The 21,724-nt window shown below is 39.0% G+C and overlaps 1 protein-coding gene and 1 long non-coding RNA gene across 2 annotated transcripts in view; one reads left to right on the forward strand and one right to left on the reverse strand.

Moving 5' to 3' along the window:
- CPQ (carboxypeptidase Q) overlaps positions 1 to 21,724 on the forward strand; it is a 547,340-nt gene that overhangs the window by 432,423 nt on the left and 93,193 nt on the right. The gene's annotated exons all lie outside the window — the stretch shown is intronic.
- LOC117079569 overlaps positions 1 to 21,724 on the reverse strand; it is a 526,295-nt gene that overhangs the window by 103,259 nt on the left and 401,312 nt on the right. The window lies entirely within an intron of this gene.

Raw genomic sequence — 21,724 nt, forward strand, 5'->3', positions numbered from 1 at the left:
AACTCAATAGTGACACATTGAAATGTGTTAGAAGGTATTCATTTCTCCATTTCGATTTCAGGATCATCAATTGTTAGCAGTACGATTAAAGCTAAAACAGATTTTCGGGAAAAATAAAATTACATTAAATACACAGCGTTTTTTAAACTGACAATATCATATAATGCCCAACACTTTTGTTTTTAGAATCAATCTATGTCTAAAATACCTTCAATCCAGAGTCTGCAGATGTCTCTGAACCCTTTGGTCATTAGCAGTGAAGCATTGGCATTAGGGTGCCAGGCCACTTTGTGTCTCCCGTACCTTGTGGTTGACAGCCTGTTACAAGGCATATTGGACACATTTTTCCTCTGTACTTTCAATTTGGCTAAGTTTTTTACACTTTATTTTTAATTTTAATATTTCTATAAGCCATATAGCTTCTCCTGAAACTCTAAGGGAGTTTTTGGCAAATTGCGCAGTACCTAAGTGGGAGGTCTCCATGATTCATGGCTGGCTACACCAGTCTTTGCTCACCTTGAACACTCTAGAGTCTGTTCTGAAGATTGGACGATTTCTATTGTTTTTCATTGTTTTGCCTCACACATGAAAATCAATCTTCTGTGTACATCAAAATATAATGAAGAATTTTAATCAATAATTATGGACTGTAATTTAAAATTTAATGATCTGTGTTGATACCAGTGTAAATAAGTGAAATGTAAAATACATTATCCAGGGCCCTTTCTGTGTGATGAAGTTTGCATGTGGACAAACAATGACAATGAATATATGAATACAATACAATGAATATGTTTGTTTCTTTGCCTAGAATTTGGTAAGTTTCTTATGGAATGCATCAATAACAAGATACATTCCAATTTCCAAAATATTAATAAAGGAGAAGACTGTGATTCTTACATTTAGGGAAGTATGGTAGTTTATCTTTTGAATTTTATAGTGGCAGAAATAGGAGATGCAAAAAATCAGAAAAACAAGCCAGACGTGGTGGCGCACACCTGTAATCCCAGCTACCTGGGAGGCTGAGGAAGAAGGATTGCATGAGCCCAGGATTTGTGATCAGCCTGAGCAACATAGCAAGGCCCCATTTCGAAAACATCAGAAAAATTGTGCTTAAGTAGGCTTTTCTTCCTGATTTGCTTGAGAGTCCAGCTTCTACCCATTGTCCTGACATAATCATTAATAGAATCCCCTTTCACTCTTAAAAGTGTCCTGGCCTACATAGCAACTTAAGTAATGGTTACTCTACTTATTAGTCACTGTTGTTGGTAACAACAATGTCTCAAGAGAACAGAATAGCTTGGAATATTATAGCCCTTTGAATAAATATATTAAATTTATATAATCCTCAGAACAACCCTATTAAATAGGTCTTTCTTTTTGATGAGGATATGAAGCTCAGTGAGATTAATGGTTGCCAGGGTCATTTAGCTATTATGTGACAGAACCAGTACTCCAACCCACATGTCCAGGGCAAATTAATTTCATTGAGTTTAATAATAATAACACTATGAATGATGATCATCATCACCATTATTACCTTAATAATAAAGCTACCATTTGCCCAACAGAGGTTCTTGACCATTGCTGTGCCACGGACCATTTTGGCAATCTGGTGAAACCTATGGACCTCTTTTCAAATAATATTTTTGAATGCATAAAATAAAATGCATAGTATTACAAGGATATGAATTTTATTAAAATATAGTTAGCAAAAATTTTAAGCTAAATTCATGATATAGTTATATGTGTGGTTTTCCAAATGAATTAAACAAGATCTTGAAGGATTATTTAATTATGACTATGATATCAAAGCAATGATGAACATAAAGAATACTTTGAGATTTCTGCAACAAGTCTAATGTGATATGAAAAGATCAATGATTTCTACCGGCAACAAAGTGACAGGTTCTGCTAATACTACTGAAGTTTGTTGCTTACATTCATAATTAAAGGAAATTCTAAATTTTACTTAGAGGTTAGTAAAAAATAAAGATGTAATTTTTTTCCCATTCAAATTTACAGAACTTCTCCAAGTGTATCAACCCCCCCAAAGGACCCCAGAGTAGGACTTCTTGCCTTAGAATAAACCTGCAAAACAACTATTATTCCCATTTTATAAATGAGTAAACTGAGGCTCAGAGTCATTAAGTAATTTGCCTAATATTATTTACCTTATGGCTGAGAAGTGCATCAAATGGCATTGGCACTTGTACATCACCTCCTTTTGCTCCCCAGTGGCAATCACTATAGAGGTGGGGATTGTAGTGTCCACCCCGCTCTGAGACTGGCAATCTTTTCAGCATGGTTGCCCTAGTCACTTGCACATCCTTTAAACACCAATAATGCCCTTGATGGAGAACACAGATATCCAAAGAGAAACTGGAGGAGAGGTCTGAGTGCCTTACTAATGCTTTTTATTCAACACGTCTTGAGGATTTCTAGTGTTCAGTATCCCATCAGTGCTCCTTACATGGCTCCCCAGAATGATCATTATTCCCGACATATTTGATGCTATTTTCTACCATAGCTATTTCCCTCTTCTACCTTTGGGTGATTATTGCTGCTACTTATTACTATTCTCAGATGAAGGAAATTGTTTTTCTTCACCTCCCTTAGTTCAATACAGGTACCTATTTGGATTTTTTCAGTAATTGCTGTAATTCCTTAGCCTCTTTTTATCTAAACTATACCCATTAAATTATGTTAGCTCTTCTCAAAGCTAAATTGCCTCATCTGTTTATTATTTTCCTCATCTTGCCTGAATACTTTAAAACTTACAAAATATGTGAAGCGATTGTTAAAGGTCTAAGTAGTCCCAGGAACATTTATTAGTTACTGTAATTGAGTCTTACTGATTACACATGCATTGTAAGCCTCATGATGTGCTAACTTTAGCACAACAAAAATACAGTTTTAAATATTATATATTTAATATTTTGAAAATTCTATGTTGTCAGTTCAGTTACTGTTGCTCGTCCCCTTTTCCTCCTGAGTGATGGCCATGTTATTTTGGTGAGTCTGACATACGGCAGAGTCTCATCTTTGATAGCGAAATGATGACGAATATATTCAGCCCTGTTTTCACCTAACAAGGAGCAGACTTTTACTACCTAGCCTCCAAAATAAGAGCATCTTATTCCATTATTGAAGGGACCTTTGAAATTTCACTTGTATTTTGATAATTTATGGCCACTTAAAAAAAATCACTATCACTCTATGTATCCTTCTGGAAAGTATTTGTTTTTAGCACTTATAATGGATGTTGTAAACATTTGTATATTATTAAGTGCTTTATAACATACACAGTAAAGATTCAGCTAATAACTTTAATTGTGGAACTGTAGGTTTTCTTGAGAAAATTTTTTTAAAAAGCAAAACAGGAAAACAGATTCTGAAAAACTGATGTTATTTTATCCCCAACACGAGTAACCACATCATCATCATCAACATCATCATTATCTTCACCACCACCACCATCATCCAAAATGGCATCTAGTTACATGCTCGCATGGGTTCACATATACAAATATACACACATATGTGTTTAAACACACACATACATGCATATATTTATTCATTCAGCACATGTTTACTGAGAGCCTACTAAGTGTCAGGCAGTGTTTGGAGGTCTGCCCTCATCTTGCTTCCATTCTAGTGAATCAAGACTGATAATAAATTGGATAAATAAGTAAAATTGTATGTTAGATGAAAATAACTGCTAAGGAGAAAAATAAGACAGAGCAGAGACAGGGTACATGAGGAGAGGGCTGTTTTAATTTTTGATAGAGAGGAACAAGGCAGACTTTATGGAGGTGGTAATATTTGGTTAAGACCAGAAAGGATGAAGAGGAGAGGATATCTGGAGGAGGGCATTCTAGGGAAGGTAGAGAGTTGTTCCAAAGGTGCTGCTGGAGACCATGCTTGACATTCAGGGGATAGGGAGGAAGCCAATGTGCTTGAAATGGAGCAGTGAAAGGAAAGCAGTAGGACAAGAAGTCAATGTAAAGAAGCCCAGGCAGAGTCAAGCCCCGTGAACCATTTTCTCTGAGTGAGATTGGAACTATGGGAGGCTTTTGAGCATAGGAGAAACATGAGCTGAATTAACTTTCTAAAATAATCATTCTGGCTGTTTCCTTGAGAATAGACTAAAGGGGAACCAGAATGGAAGAAAAATAATAGTCTAGGCAAGACAAGAGGGTAGTTTGGAACAAGATGATAGCTGTGGAAGACATAACAAGTTGTCAGGCTGCAGATAATATTTTAAGGAAGGAGCCACCAGGATCTGATGGTGGATTGCATATGGAGTATGAGAGAAATAGAGGAGTCAAGTGTAACCTGACAGTTTGGGGCCCAAACAACTGAAATGAGGGGAGTTAGGCAGGGGGGAAAGGGGGAGGTAAGGAGTACAGGTTTGAACATGTTAAGTTTAAGGTATCAGACTTTCATGTGGCGAGGTCTAGTAGGCAGCTTGGCAAAAAGTATAGAGTTCAATGAATTGACAATTCTCAAAAGAAGATATACAAATGGCCAAGAAACATATGAAAAAATGTTCAACATCACTAATCATCAGAGAAATGCAAATAAAAACCACAGTGAGATACCACCTTACCCCTGCGAGAATGGCCATTATTAAAAAATCAAAAAACAATAGATGTTGTCATGGATGTGGTAAAAAGGGAACTCATACACTGCTGGTGGGAATGTAAATTAGTATAGCCTCTATGGAAGACAGTGTGGAGATTTCTCCAATAACTAAAAGTATATCTACCATTCTATCCAGCAATCCCACTACTAGGTATCTGCCCAAAGGAAAAGAAGTCATTATATCAAAAAGACACCTGCACATGTACATTTATCACAGCATCGTTCACAATTGCAAAGATATGGAATAAACCTAAATGTCTATCAATAGATGAGTGGATAAAGAAAATGTGGTACATATACACCATGGAATACTACTCAGCCATAAAAGAGTGAAATCATATCTTCTGCAGCAACTTGGATGGAACTGGAGGCCATTATTCTAAGTGAAGTAATTCAGGAATGGAAAACCAAATACCACCTGTCCTCACTTATAAGTTGGAGCTAAGCCATGGGTATGCAAAGATATGCAGAGTGGTATAATGGATATTGGAGACAGAAAGGGGGAGAGTGGCAGGTGAATGAAGGATGAAAAACTACCTATTGGGTATAATGTATACTATTCAGGTTATGGGTGCACCAAAATCCCAGGCTTCACTGCTATACAATGCATCCATGTAACCAAAAAACCACTGTACCCCTAAATTTATTGAAATAACAAAATGTTTTAAGTGTAGAGTTCAGGGGAGAAGTCTACAGATAGCCATAGGCATGGAGTTTTCTTCCTATAAATGCTCCATCTGAATGGAAAATAATAGTTACCCTCTCACAACACCCCTGTCTCCTGTCCCGTGGAAGCTCAGCTTCTGTGCTTTCAGTGCTGTGATCGTTGGTTTTGCTCTCCAGGGAATATAGTGCCTTAGAGGCTCTGTCTCTTCATCTTGAAGATCCCCTGGTCCTAGGGTCTGTATTATCCACAAGCCTCCTTTATCACATCGTCATGACTCTCACTGGAATCAGTCTCTCTGAACTGTTTTCTTCCTCCTCCCGATGTCTCAATCCCCTCTCTCCTTTCTCTGGGTCTATTGTTGCCATCAGTTCCTAAAGCCATTGAATGCACCACCTTTCCTTCAATAAGTCAGCTGATGTAATTGGATAGAGACAGTTTTGTGGCTAACTTGTTCAGCCTTTTTGAGGTTCAATTCCATCTTCTGTAGACAATTTGAGGCTTCTTTAGTCATAAAGCCAAATAAATAATAACTCAACTCTTGCCCTCAGATTCTACCTGACCAAAATCCTTTCTCCCATTTATTTAAATAGGCTGAAGGACGGCAAGGGCTGAAATAGGGAGACAGGATGCTACTGCAGTGCTCCAGGTGAAAGCTGGTGGTCGCTTGGACTGAGTCAGAACAGTGAAACTGATGGGAAGTTGTCAGAGAGTAGGTCTATGTTGAAAACAGAGCCAACAAGATTTGTTGCTAGATTGTATTTTGGGTGTATAAGCAAGAGAGGAGTTCCAGAAGGAACCAGCTCTACCAGCACCTTGATTTTAGCCCTACAAGGCTTATTTCAGACTTACAACCTCCAGAACTGTTAGAGAATAAGTGTTTAGGCCAGGCACAGTGGCTCATGCCTATAATCCTAGCACTTTAGGACGCTGAAGTGGGCGGATCGCCTGAGCCCAAAAGTTCGAGACCAGCCTGGGCAACATGGAGAGACTTTGTCTCTACAAAAACACAAAAAAATTAGCTGGGCGTGGTGGTGCACCAGTAGTCATAGCTACTCAGAAGACTGAGGTGGGGAGGATTTCTGGAGCCTGGAAGGCCAAAGCTGCAGGGAGCCAAGATCATGCCACTGCACTCCAGGCTTGGTGACAGAGTGAGACCCTATCTCAAAACACACAAACACATACACACACACAAATTGTGTTGTTACAAGTCCATGACTTTGTGGTAATTTGTGACAGCAGCAATAGGAAACCAATACGCAATTAGACATCTAAGTAGAGATACTGAGTAGCTGTTGGATATGAGTCTAGAATTCAGGAGATGCATGAAAATATGAATTTGGAACTCATCACCATACAGATTTATTTAAAACTATGAGCCCAAATAAGGGTTCCAACAGAGAAAGTGTGATTGATAGAGAAAAGAAGAGGCCTTTAGTCTGTTTCTGAGCACCCCAATATCTATTGGTCAGGATGATGAGAAAAATGAGAAAGAAAATAATAATTTTCTGAAGATGGTCGAATAGGAACAGCTCCAGTCTCCAACTCCCGGCGCGAGCGACACAGAAGACCGGTGATTTCTGCATTTTCAACTGAGGTGCTGGGGTCATCTCACTGGGGAGTGCCAGACAATCGGTGCTGGTCAGCTGCTGCAGCCCGACCAGCGAGAGCTGAAGCAGGGCGAGGCATTGCCTCACCTGGGAAGCGCAAGGGGGAAGGGAATCCCTTTTCCTAGCCAGGCGAACTGAGACACACAACACCTGGAAAATCGGGTAATTCCCACCCCAATACTGCGCTTTAAACAAACGGGCACACCAGGAGATTATACCCACACCTGGCCGGGAGGGTCCCACGGCCACGGAGCCTCCCTCATTGATAGCACAGCAGTCTGCGATCTAACCGCAAGGCAGCAGCGAGGCTGGGGGAGGGGCGCCCGCCATTGCTGAGGCTTAAGTAGGTAAACAAAGCTGCTGGGAAGCTCGAACTGGGTAGAGCTCATAGCAGCTCAAGGAAACCTGCCTGTCTCTGTAGACTCCACCTCTGGGGACAGGGCACAGCTAAAAAACAACAGGGGAAGCAGCAGAGGCCTGTGCAGACCCGAACGACTCTGTCTGACAGCTTTGAAGAGAGCACTGGATCTCCCAACACGGAGGTTGAGATCTGAGAACGGACAGACTGCCTGCTCAAGTGGGTCCCTGACCCCTGAGTAGCCTAACTGGGAGACATCCCCCACTAGGGGCAGTCTGACACCCCACACCTCACAGGGTGGAGTACACCCCTGAGAGGAAGCTTCCAAAGGAAGAATCAGACAGGTACACTCGCTGTTCAGCAATATTCTATCTTCTGCAACCTCTGCTGCTGATACCCAAGCAAACAGGGTCTGGAGTGCACCTCAAGCAATCTCCAAGAGACCTATAGCTGAGGGTCCTGACTATTAGAAGGAAAACTATGAAACAGGAAGAACACCCACACCAAAACCCCATCAGTACGTCACCATCATCAGAAACCAGAGACAGATAAAACCACAAAGATGGGGAAGAAGCAGGGCAGAAAAGCTGGAAATTCGAAAAGTAAGAGCGCATCTCCGGCTGTAAAGGAGCGCAGCTCATTGCCAGCAACGGATCAAAGCTGGTCAGAGAATGACTTTGACGAGATGAGAGAAGAAGGCTTCAGTCCATCAAACTTCTCAGAGCTAAAGGAGGAATTACGTACCCAGCGCAAAGAAACTAAAAATCTTGAAAAAAGAGTGGAAGAATTGATAGCTAGAATCATTAATGCAGAGAAGGTCATAAATGAAATGACAGAGATGAAAACCATGACACGAGAAATATGTGACAAATCGACAAGCTTCAGTAAACGACTCGATCAACTGGAAGAAAGACTATCAGCGATTCAGAATCAAATGAATGAAATGAAGTGAGAAGAGAAACCAAAAGAAAAAAGAAGAAAAAGAAATGAACAAAGCCTGCAAGAAGTATGGGATTATGTAAAAAGACCAAATCTACGTCTGATTGGGGTGCCTGAAAGTGAGGGGGAAAATGGAACCAAGTTGGAAAACACTCTTCAGGATATCATCCAGGAGAACTTCCTCAACCTAGTAGGGCAGGCCAACATTCAAATTCAGGAAATACAGAGAACATCACAAAGATACTCCTCCGGAAGAGCAACTCCAAGACACATAATTGCCAGATTCACCAAGTTGAAATGAAGGAAAAAATCTTAAGGGCAGCCAGAGAGAAAGGTCGGTTACCCACAAAGGGAAGCCCATCAGACTAACAGCAGATCTCTTGGCAGAAACTCTAAAAGCCAGAAGAGAGTGGGGGCCATATTCAACATTCTTAAAGAAAAGAATTTTAAACCCAGAATTTCATATCCAGCCAAACTAAGTTTCATCAGTGAAGGAGAAATAAAATCCTTTACAGATAAGCAAATGCTTAGAGATTTTGTCACCACCAGGCCTGCCTTACAAGAGACCCTGAAGGAAGCCCTAAACATGGAAAGGAACAACCGTACCAGCCATTGCAAAAACATGCCAAAATCTAAAGACCATCGAGACTAGGAAGAAACTGCATCAACTAACGAGCAAAAAAACCAGTTAATATCATAGTGGCAGGATCAAGTTCACACATAACAATATTAACCTTAAATGTTAATGGACTAAATGCTCCAATTAAAAGACACAGACTGGCAAACTGGATAAAGAGTCAAGACCCATCAGTCTGCTGTATTCAGGAGACCCATCTCACATGCAGAGACATACATAGGCTCAAAATAAAGGGATGGAGGAAGATCTACCAAGCAAATGGAGAACAAAAAAAAGCAGGGGTTGCAATCCTAGTCTCTGATAAAACAGACTTTAAACCATCAAAGATCAAAAAAGACAAAGAAGGCCATTACATAATGGTAAAGGGATCAATTCAACAGGAAGAGCTAACTATCCTAAATATATATGCACCCAATACAGGAGCACCCAGATTCATAAAGCAAGTCCTTAGAGACTTACAAAGAGACTTAGACTCCCATACAATAATAATGGGAGACTTCAACACTCCACTGTCAACATTAGACAGATCAACGAGACAGAAAGTTAACAAGGATATCCAGGAATTGAACTCATCTCTGCACCAAGCGGACCTAATAGACATCTATAGAACTCTCCACCCCAAATCAACAGAATATACATTCTTCTCAGCACCACATCGCACTTATTCCAAAATTGACCACATAACTGGAAGTAAAGCACTCCTTAGAAAATGTAAAAGAACAGAAATTATAACAAACTGTCTCTCAGAACACAGTGCAATCAAACTAGAACTCAGGACTAAGAAACTCAATCAAAATTGCTCAACTACATGGAAACTGAACAACCTGCTCCTGAATGACTACTGGGTACATAACGAAATGAAGGCAGAAATAAAGATGTTCTTTGAAACCAATGAGAACAAAGATACAACATACCAGAATCTCTGGGACACATTTAAAGCAGTGTGTAGAGGGAAATTTATAGCACTAAATGCCCACAAGAGAAAGCAGGAAAGATCTAAAATTGACACTCTAACATCACAATTAAAAGAACTGGAGAAGCAAGAGCAAACACATTCAAAAGCTAATAGAAGGCAAGAAATAACTAAGATCAGAGCAGAACTGAAGGAGATAGAGACACAAAAAACCCTCCAAAAAATCAATGAATCCAGGAGTTGATTTTTTGAAAAAATCAACAAAATTGACAGACCGCTAGCAAGACTAATAAAGAAGAAAAGAGAGAAGAATCAAATAGACGCAATAAAAAATGATAAAGGGGATATCACCACGGACCCCACAGAAATACAAACTACCATCAGAGAATACTATAAACACCTCTATGCAAATCAACTAGAAAATCTAGAAGAAATGGATAATTTCCTGGACACTTACACTCTTCCAAGACTAAGCCAGGAAGAAGTTGAATCCCTGAATAGACCAATAGCAGGCTGTGAAATTGAGGCAATAATTAATAGCCTACCAACCAAAAAAAGTCCAGGACCAGATGGATTCACAGCTGAATTCTACCAGAGGTACAAAGAGGAGTTGGTACCATTCCTTCTGAAACTATTCCAATCAATTGAAAAAGACGGAATCCTCCCTAACTCATTTTATGAGGCCAACATCATCCTGATACCAAAGCCTGGCAGAGACACAACAAAAAAAAGAAAATTTTAGACCAATATCCCTGATGAACATCGATGCAAAAATCCTCAATAAAATACTGGCAAACCGGATTCAGGAGCACATCAAAAAGCTTATCCACTATGATCAAGTGGGCTTCATCCCTGGGATGCAAGGCTGGTTCAACATTTGCAAATCAATAAACGTAATCCAGCATATAAACAGAACTAAAGACAAGAATCACATGATTATCTCAATAGATGCAGAAAAGGCTTTTGACAAAATTCAACAGCCCTTCATGCTAAAAACACTCAATAAATTCGGTATTGATGGAACGTACCTCAAAATAATAAGAGCTATTTATGACAAACCCACAGCCAATATCATACTGAATGGGCAAAAACTGGAATAATTCCCTTTGAAAACTGGCACAAGACAGGGATGCCCTCTGTCACCACTCCTATTCAACATAGTCTTGGAAGTTCTGGCTAGGGCAATCAGGCAAGAGAAAGAAATCAAGGGTATTCAGTTAGGAAAAGAAGAAGTCAAATTGTCCCTGTTTGCAGATGACATGATTGTATATTTAGAAAACCCCATTGTCTCAGCCCAGAATCTCCTTAAACTGATAAGCAACTTCAGCAAAGTCTCAGGATACAAAATTAATGTGCAAAAATCACAAGCATTCTTATACACCAGTAACAGACAAACAGAGAGCCAAATCATGAATGAACTCCCATTCACAATTGTTTCAAAGAGAATAAAATACCTAGGAATCCAACTTACAAGGGATATAAAGGACCTCTTCAAGGAGAACTACAAACCACTGCTCAGTGAAATAAAAGAGGACACTAAGAAATGGAAGAACATACCATGCTCATGGATAGGAAGAATCAATATCGTGAAAATGGCCATACTGCCCAAGGTTATTTATAGATTCAATGCCATCCCCATCAAGCTACCAATGAGTTTCTTCACAGAACTGGAAAAAACGGCTTTAAAGTTCATATGGAACCAAGAAAGAGCCCGCATTGCCAAGACAATCCTAAGTCAAAAGGACAAAGCTGGAGGCATCACGCTACATGACTCAAACTATACTACAAGGCTACAGTAACCAAAACAGCATGGTACTGGTACCAAAACAGAGATATAGACCAATGGAACAGAACAGAGTCCTCAGAAATAATACCACACATCTACAGCCATCTGATCTTTGACAAACCTGAGAGAAACAAGAAATGGGGAAAGTATTCCCTATTTAATAAATGGTGCTGGGAAAATTGGCTAGCCATAAGTAGAAAGCTGAAACTGGATCCTTTCCTTACTCCTTATACGAAAATTAATTCAAGATGGATTAGAGACTTAAATGTTAGACCTAATACCATAAAAACCTAGAAGAAAACCTAGGTAGTACCATTCAGGACATAGGCATGGGCAAGGACTTCATGTCTAAAACACCAAAAGCAATGGCAGCAAAAGCCAAAATTGACAAATGGGATATGATTAAACTAAAGAGCTTCTGCACAGCAAAAGAAACTACCATCAGAGTGAACAGGCAACCTACAGAATGGGAGAAAATTTTTGCAATCTACTCATCTGACAAAGGCTAATATCCAGAATCTACAAAGAACTCAAACAAATTTACAAGAAAAAAACAAACAACCCCATCAAAAAGTGGGCAAAGGATATGAACAGACATTTCTCAAAAGAAGACATTCATACAGCCAACAGACACATGAAAAAATGCTCATCATCACTGGCCATCAGAGAAATGCAAATCAAAACCACAATGAGATACCATCTCACACCAGTTAGAATGGCAATCATTAAGAAGTCAGGAAACAACAGGTGCTGGAGAGGATGTGGAGAAATAGGGACACTTTTACACTGTTGGTGGGATTGTAAACTAGTTCAACCATTATGGAAAACAGTATGGCGATTCCTCAAGGATCTAGAACTAGATGTACCATATGACCCAGCCATCCCACTACTGGGTATATACCCAAAGGATTATAATTCATGCTGCTATAAAGACACATGCACACGTATGTTTATTGCGGCACTATTCACAATAGCAAAGACTTGGAATCAACCCAAATGTCCATCTGTGACAGACTGGATTAAGAAAATGTGGCACATATACACCATGGAATACTATGCAGCCATAAAAAAGGATGAGTTTGCATCCTTTGTAGGGACATGGATGCAGCTGGAAACCATCATTCTTAGCAAACTATCACAAGAACAGAAAACCAAACACCGCATGTTCTCACTCACAGGTGGGAACTGAACAATGAGATCACTTGGACTCGGGAAGGGGAACATCACACATCGGGGCCTATCATGGGGAGGGGGGAGGGGGGAGGGATTGCATTGGGAGTTATACCTTATGTAAATGATGAATTGATGGGTGCTGACGAGTTGATGGGTGCAGCACACCAACATGGCACAAGTATACATATGTAACAAACCTGCACGTTATGCACATGTACCCTAGAACTTAAAGTATAATAAAAAATAAAATAATAATTTTCTTATTATTATTTTCATTATTCTATTATATAGAGAGGGGATTGAGACATCGGAGGAGGAAGAAAACAGTTCAGAGAGACTGATTCCAATGAGGATCATGACGATGTGATAAAGGAGGCTTGTGGATAATACAGACCCTAGGACCAGGGGATCTTCAAGATGAAGACACAGAGCCTCTAAGGCACTATATTCCGTGGAGAGCAAAACCAGCGATCACAGCACTGAAAGCACAGAAGCTGAACTTCCACGGACAGGAGACAGGGGTGTTGTGAGAGGGTAACTATTATTTTCCATTCATTTTCCAAGAAAAATGGGAAGGATCATCCAGTAAAGCATAAAAAGAGCCAAGAGTCTGAGGTTCCAGAAGCCAAGGGAAGAAAGCATTTCCAGGAGTAAACAAATGTCAAGTGCAGCTCCATCACAGATTTGAAATTTGTTGCTCACTAATGGTTTCCACTTTAAATTTTTCACTAATGCCTACAAAAATTCTAGGAGGGGCAACTAATGTTTGAGAGTGAGATGGTCTACAGAACATGCTTATATTTATCCTTTTAGAGATTGCCTAAGCTCTGATCCTCTCTTGGAAAACTACATTCTGGACAACATTAGTTGGATGCTTAAAATAAAGTCATTTGTTCATTTGACAAGTATTTTCAAGTGCCTGTTAGCTAGGTTCTGAGAATATGCTGATGAACTAACAAGATCCCTGCTCTCATGGGAAAACTTTCAATCTAGGGTACTTGCTGAGGCCAAACATCACCTCTTTTACCAAGCTTTTGCCAACACTTTTCAGTAGTTGCTTTTCCTTCTTTGTACATATTCATAGAACTCATCACATTTAATGTATTAGCCAGTTATTGCCTCTGCTAGTAAACCCTCCCCTCCTTTAGGAAAACAACCCTATCTTAGTCATCTTCATATACAGATACCCTCATATGTAGGTTGGAAATATGATTTATTATTAAAACCAGGAAATGTCTGCAAGAGAAAGGAGGCTCAATTGACACCAAGACAGGGATGTAAACTGGGACTTCCTAGGACAAAAAAAAATGTATATTCACCCTATCACTCAGTTTATGTCAAAATAACCGTTGAATAAATACATTTTGCTTCCTGAAAAAACACATTTTCTGAAATGTGACTTAATATTTTGCTTTTGGCTTTAATTGAGGATCAATATGTAGGAAATAGTGTTAGGAAAAGTGTTTCTGCATCTTTTGTAAAACTGTTATTGGAGACTGTGTCCATTATTTTGTCCAGTGTTCCTCATATAAAGAACCATGTACTTACTCTTAGAATTGAGTGCTAGAAAAAAATATTGATTTTTTCAAGGAGCTTTTTTCAAGGTGCACTTTCTCTTCCTAGATAATGAGAGCTCAGTAATACATCAATCACCCTCTTACATTGGCAGCCACAAGCTAGAGCTAAATTACATCCTCAAGTTGCAATTGACGCTGTGTAAATGTTCCAAATGTTGACTTTTCCTTTGCCTTTAACATTTATTGTGCACCTACTATGTGCTTAGTTCTGTTATTTAATCTAGAGATATGGCAGAGATCCACACACATGTGATTCCTGTGTTCATGGCATTTTCTTAGTTCTAGTGCATTTGCCTACTCTTTTAGTACAGCATTAGGATATTTTTATTTAGAAAGCCTTAAATTTTTGTAGGAGCAAGGCAGATATTAAGAAAAATTGAATGAAGTGCAATAGGCCAACAAATTAGAGAGAGGTATGGATGGTAGTCACAGAAGGCTTGGGCAGAAGTAGGGCATGAAGTCATTTGAGCAGACCAAGAGCCCTGAAGTTCATATTTTGGTACTTTTGTTTTTCATAAGGTTTCAAACCTGCTAATTTTCTTTTGAAAAAGAAGGAAAGGCCCGCCTAAGAAAACATAATTATTTCTAAAACTGTGTTTATCATCTTTACTAATATTGGTAAAGAGTACTTGATCAAATAAGGCATATGGGGATATTGTCAAAATCCAGAAATGCTGAAAGTACTTGTCTGTAGGCTACAGAGAAAGAAAAACTCACAAATTGGGTTTTAATATGATACACCCTAATACACCCTAGGATTGAGTAAATATTTGGGTTCTAGAGTATAGTGTAGTCTATTTTTGCAGGACAAGAAAATGATGAGTACTATATTTTTTAAAAGAGCCTGTCTACTTATAGGTAGATGAACTTAGCTGTCAGTTATAACCTTACAAAGGGACTTGAAGAAGCTGCTGTAGTCTTCCCAGCCAAGAGAAGGGCATTAGAGGTCAACCAGAAAGCACTATCTTGGCTGGTACAACAATGTCATCAAAAACAAGAAACACATCTTTATGTGTTAGCTTAGTTAGCATGTCACAGTGTTAAAGGAAAATGGTCAAATGAAGGAAAGGTTCTTCATGCAGGCAATTTAGTTGTTGCCTTTTGAACCTGGAGAAGAATTGTAGTGTAGTGGATATAACAGGAAAGACTGACAGATAACCTGTTAGAAGAGGGGACTGAGAGGGATAGAGAATGAAAAAGGCAGGGAAGTCTGCTCCTACAAAACCAGCTGTGTTGGCACTTTCTCTTCTACAACAGCATACTGAAATGAATATGAAACCAGTAGCATGAAACACTTGACCAATATATAGCATTAAATGAATCGAAATTTAATTGTGAGCTCTTGAGTCCCACTACTTCTATTATTATTATATTGCTTCAACATGAAAGAATAAAATTAGAAGCTGAGATAGATATTAATTTGCTATGTAAGCCTTTTTTAAGTCTATCTACCGAATATCCTAGATACTGCATTTTTTAAAAGAAGCACATCAAATGCAGTCAGATTTGCTATATAATACAAATAAAATTACTCTTTTTAGCTAATGTTTATGCCACATTTTTAGCCTTCTGGCTCACTATTATTACCATAGTGTCATTTATGCAGGGATCATGTGTTTTTGGTAAGTTTAAGGGTTATCCACGGACCTTAACAAGCACAAGAGGTGAATTCACTAAGATCTACAGTGCTTCAAATGACACTGTAAACATTGGACTGCCTGAAAACAAAGGTGTGTCTCAGAACAGAATACCTCTGTGTATACACACAGAATGATAGGTCTGGAAAGGGATCTCCAGTAGCTACTCATTCTGTTCCTGTCTCCAAGTACGATGGTGGCTAAACCACAATACAAGTGGAGTGAGAAGATGGTTAGATCCTCAGAGGTTCCTGCACCTGTTAGGTTTCCCACTCTGTCTGCAATTTTGGTACTAATGTAACTTAGCCAAGACTGCCCATTTCCCCAAGCTGTAGCCAGTCGAGCCATCAAATAAAATAATTTATGTTATCATCCCTTTCCTGGCTCTCCCTTGGGTGCCCAAAGCTGTTCAAAACTGAGTGCTGGAGACTGAAAGTAATGGTCAAAAGGAAAAGTCTGAACTTCAGGGTAGATCTGACCAGAAAGTAAAGGCTATCTTTTTACTTTGCACAGCAGGAGAACCTTCTTTACCTATCATCCAATCATGTTAGTTGTTTGAGCTGAAGCTCTGTAAAGAAATCACCTTCATCCACCGAAACTAGGAATTCAGGATCACTGGCAGAACTGCAAAACAGAATTACAGCAACTCAGCACACACATTGTAAGATTGTAAGAGGAAGCTAAATGATTAATTCAAATAGGAGTCTCTTTTCTTTTCACTTGATCTTGAGACTTCAATGTCACTTTAAGTTAAAATCAAAGACATGTTGAGAAACATGAGAAAATATATTTATTTTGTTTATTTTTTCGTGGTGGTCTCATAGGTTATTTTTTCTAGGTTATGAGAAAATAAAAAACTTTTAAACAAAGAAGAAGCCAAATTTGGAGAGAGAGGAGATATTATTGAACTTGGGTCTATATTTCTGAAAAGTAGCCTAGAATTTTACAAAAGCAAAAAACACAAACATCATCCTTGTGTTTATATTAGGAAGTAAGTATTTTAAAACATGCAATATATATTTTAAACACTTCTCTTCTTTTGAATCTTGCGTTGCACCCAAAGAATGCTAATGGTTACCAAATTGTTCTTTGGCAGAGTAGCCTGACCCTTAAAAAAAGGAACAGAAGTATTATAACATGTGATTACAGCACAAGACAAAATTATGAATCCTCAGCCCTGAGCAGATATTAACTAATCCTATGATCTGACCTTAAGAGGTTACCTTGGAGTATTCCTCTACATTACATTATGTATATTACATGATAATGAATGACAGTTTTCATGGCTCCTAATAAAGAGCTGCTTCTCTTTATTTAGAGAACAAAGTAGGGAGTTTACAGATAATATCTGAGTTTATCACTGAGCTGCTCAGCCTCCTCATCTATGTGCCTCAGCTTGTCTCAATCAGTGCTGGTTATCTCAGCAATAAAGCATTCAGCCTCTAGAAGTTGGTTTCTTTCTATACCCTATAAACAAGAGGATGAATATCTTGTTATGTGTGCTAAAATGGGTTGGGTGAAATGAGCATTACTGTGCTCCCTGTCACTAGCTATAATCAGCTTTTCAAATCTACATTGACTATGTCCCCACACATAGCACACTAAGGAATAAAGATGTTTGTGACAACATATTCCTGAGAAGCAGCAGTTCTAACAGCCCAGTGACACAGCTATTCATTCCAGTTTCTTTGTGCAGAGACATTTTCCCAACTCCTTCACCATGTGCTAACAATTAGATAATGACTCCATAAATGTAGAGAAAAAGCAGTGTCATGGATGGTGGGTGGTTTGTTTTCTTAGTTCTTTATTGAAAACATATGGAGATGTTTATATATAAATAGAAAACAATAGAACGCTGCCGTCATGTAAGCAGCAACTAAAAAAGTTCTACACGAATAGAAATCAAGCATTTCTATACCTATGCCAGAATTCTGGTTTACTGATATCTACACATCCTGTCTTCTTTGGCTTGAAAAGATGTTTTATTATTTTACTCTTTTTATTTCTAGTTGGAAGCAAATTGTGGAGCAGGAGATTTTTGTTTCTGTTTTCATTTCTTTCTTGGCTTAAACAAATTACTTTGTTAGCAGGAATAACTTCTGTCCAAGTATACCTTGTGTTACAATCATGAAAAAAGTTTTTAATCTATGCATTTAACTAAGTCTTTGTATTTCTGAATTAAAAATGAGGACTTGTGGCCTGACAGAAGTGTCTTTCAGGAGACCCAGCAGTGGAGAGGTTGTGAGCACTGCTTAGGAGGTGGAAGGAATTCCTCTGGGCTGGAATTCTGGCTGCACCACTTAACTAGCGAGGTAACCGAGGGAAAGTTAGTCAACCTGACTAAACCTGTTCCTTCATCTGTGAGATGAGAAATATAAGAGCACTGATGGAATGATCGTGCACACTCATGGGATGAACTGTAAGACGTTATACATAGTGTCTGGCTCGTAGGAAACATCGCAGAAATGCTGTCTACCATCGTTGTAATCAGCTAACAAAAGGGCTTATATTGGGACCATCCTTGAAAATCTGAGAAGTGTTGATGCTCAGTGCCAAGAACAGTAACAACAGTAATGCTACTGTTTACCAAGTGCTAGTTATGCCCTAGCCTTTACAATGTACTGTTTTGACAATTCCATGAGCTGGGTACCATTATCATCCCCATTACAGCTAAAAATGGGTTGATGTGAGGGTCAAACCTAGTCTGGATCATTCAGAAGCTCACACTCTTGATCTCTCCGCTAAAATGGCTGCCACACATATAGCCGAGGGCACCTTTGAAACCTTCTTTATTTACAGTATTCTCTATGTTCCTCTCAACATCCTGTGACACTGCACAATGGCATTCACAAACTGTGAAGCCCCCTGTCCCTAGGACATCTGTACATTTGTAGTTAAAGAAGACCAGGAAGCACTTAATGAACACATTATTAGAAGCCCTAGTTTTCCATTCATGCAGCCACTTTTGCTTTGGTTTAAAGGCCTTTCTTTAAAGGTGCTTGAAGCTTCATATGGACAGGCTCATTATTCAAGCTTTTGTCCCAATCTACAGATGCAGAAGCCAAGGACCAAGGTAACATGACTTGGGGACAGAGGGAGAGGCCATTCACCCGCCTTGGAAGCCCAGTGTATCAGTTGCTGAGTCAGGAATACAATAGACTGAGCCCAGGGTCGTGTCCAGCTCACCAGGCTGCTCATTAATGTTGGGTCTAACAGCCAAACTGCTAACTAGCTCCACGTTTTACAAACTTTTATTTTAAGTTCAGGGGTACATGGGCAGGTTTGTTACACAGGGAAACTTGCGTCATGAGAGTTTGTTTTACAGATTATTTTCTCTCCCAGGTATTAAGCCTAGTACCCATTATTTTTCCTTATCCTCTTTCTCCTTCCACTGTCCACCCTCTGGTAGGTCCCAGTGTGTGTTGTTTCCCTCTATCTGTCCATGTGTTCTCACCATTTAACTCCCACTTATAAGTGAGAACATGCGGTGTTTGGTTTTCCATTTCTGCGTTAGTTTGCGAGGATAATGGCCTCCATCTCCATCCATGTCCCAGCAAAGGACATGATCTCATTGTTTTTGTGGTTGCATAGTATTCCATGGTGTATATATACTACATTTCCTTTATCCAATCTATCATGGATGGGCATTTAGGTTGACTCCATGTCTTTGCTATTGTGAATAGTGCTTCAGTGAACATACACATGCATGTGTCTTTATCATACAGAATGATTTCTATTCCCCCTTTACTGGTATATACACAGTAATGGGGTTGCTGGGTTGAATGGTAATTCTGTCTCTAGGTCTTTGAGGAGTCACCACACTGCTTTCCACATGGTTGAACTAATTTACACTCCCATCAACATTGTATAAAGTGTTCCCTTTTCTCCTCAGCCTCACCAGCATGTATTTTTTTAGTTTTTAGTAATAGCCATTCCGACTGGTGTGATATGGTATCTCATTGTGGTTTTGATTTGCATTTCTCTAATGGTCAGTGATATTGAGCTTTTTTTCGTATGCTTATTGGCCACATGTATGTCTTCTTCTGAGACGCCTCTGTTCATGTCACTTTTTAATGGGGTTGTTTTTCTCTTGTAAATTGTTAAGTTCCTTACAGATGCTGGATATTAGATCTTTGTCAGATGCATAGTTTGCAAAACTTTCTCCCATTCTGTAGGTTGTCTGTTTACTCTGTTGAGTTTTCTTTGTAGTACAGAAACTCAATTAGGTTCCATCTGTCAATTTTTGCTTTTGTTGCGATTGCTTTTGGCATCTTTGTCATGAAATCTTTGCTAGTTCCTATGTCCAGAATGGTATGCCTAGGTTATCTTCTGGGTTTGTATAGTTTTGGGCTTCACATTTAAGTCCTTAATCAATCTTTAGTTGATTTTTGTATATGGTGTAGAGAAGGGGTCCAGTTTCAACTTCTGCATATGGCTAGTCAGTTATCCCAGCATCCTTTATTAAATGGAGAACTGTTTCCCCATTGCTTTTATTGTCAGCTTTGTCAAAGATCAAATACTTGCAGGTGTTCAGCCTTATTTCTGGGCTCTCTACTCTGTTCCATTGGTCTTCGTGTCTATTTTTTGTACCAGTACCACGCTGTTCTGGTTACCGTAATTCTGTAGTATAATTTGAAGTTGGGTAATGTGATGCCTCCAGCTTTGTTCTTTTTGCTTATGATTGCCTTGGCTATTTGGGCTATTTTGGGGTTCCATATGAATTTAAAATAGTTTTTTCTAGATCCGTGAAGAATGTCATGGGTAGTATGATAGGAACAGCATTGAATCTGTAAATTGTTTTGGGCAGTATGGCCATTTTAATGATATTGATTCTTCCTATCATATAGCTCCAATTTTAACTTACATAGTACATGATTAGAAGCAGTTTGCCTGATTTTCTTGTTGGAAGAATGGGATCTGCCTGCAATACGGAAACCCTCACAAACAAGATTGCTCAATTCTGTTTTCATTTGCAAGATATATTATGAACTTTCTTTTCTCCTTTTTGCAGGAGAGGGAAACAGTTTAGGGTTGTGGGTATGCATGCCATACAAGGGAAGAGGCTTAGGACTGCCAAATTACATGTCAATCTGCTGACTTACATCAATGTACTAGTTAAACGAGCCCTGAATGTAAGACATTAATGCAAATATTTTGCATATCATTAACTCTAATGATGCTACCATAATGCAGTAACCTCAGCTTTCAGCTGAGGTGGCACTTTTTATTATAAATGCTTTGGGTCTTTCACTGAAAATCACCATGAAGACAAGTCCCTTAGACTTGTTCATACACAGAAATTTGAACAGACTTCTGCATCGTTAACCTTCTCATCATTAACAATAACAAAAAGTGTTGGTGTCTCAGGGCCCTGCATTCAGTAAATGCCGGCAACATCTTTCTTTAGAACCTGTCACTGCTCTTGCCCTTGTAACTACAATACACTTCAAGAGCAAAAGGTTAGGCAATCATTGTAAAATGGAATCTGTTTTAGAAAAAAATGCTATGCAATCCCCAAATTGTTATGTAAGTGGAAAATTATTCTAAATGCAGAACAGGTATTGCTTACCCTTCAGTGCCATGCTAGTGATGTAGTGTGGAGTCTTGGAAAGCAGGGAGTTTCAGAGCCAGCACTACCATTTGCCAGCTGTATGACATTGAGCAAATCACTTGACCTCTCTGATTGTCAGATCCTTTCCTATAAAACAGCAACATTAATAATACTGCTTTGTCTATTTTATGAGTGGCCAAAGAACACCAAAGGAGATTGCAAATGTGAAAGC

The sequence above is a fragment of the Trachypithecus francoisi genome, unplaced genomic scaffold (assembly GCF_009764315.1).
Source record: "Trachypithecus francoisi isolate TF-2019V2 unplaced genomic scaffold, Tfra_2.0 Lachesis_group7, whole genome shotgun sequence".
In the NCBI taxonomy this organism is placed as follows: Eukaryota; Metazoa; Chordata; class Mammalia; order Primates; family Cercopithecidae; genus Trachypithecus; species Trachypithecus francoisi.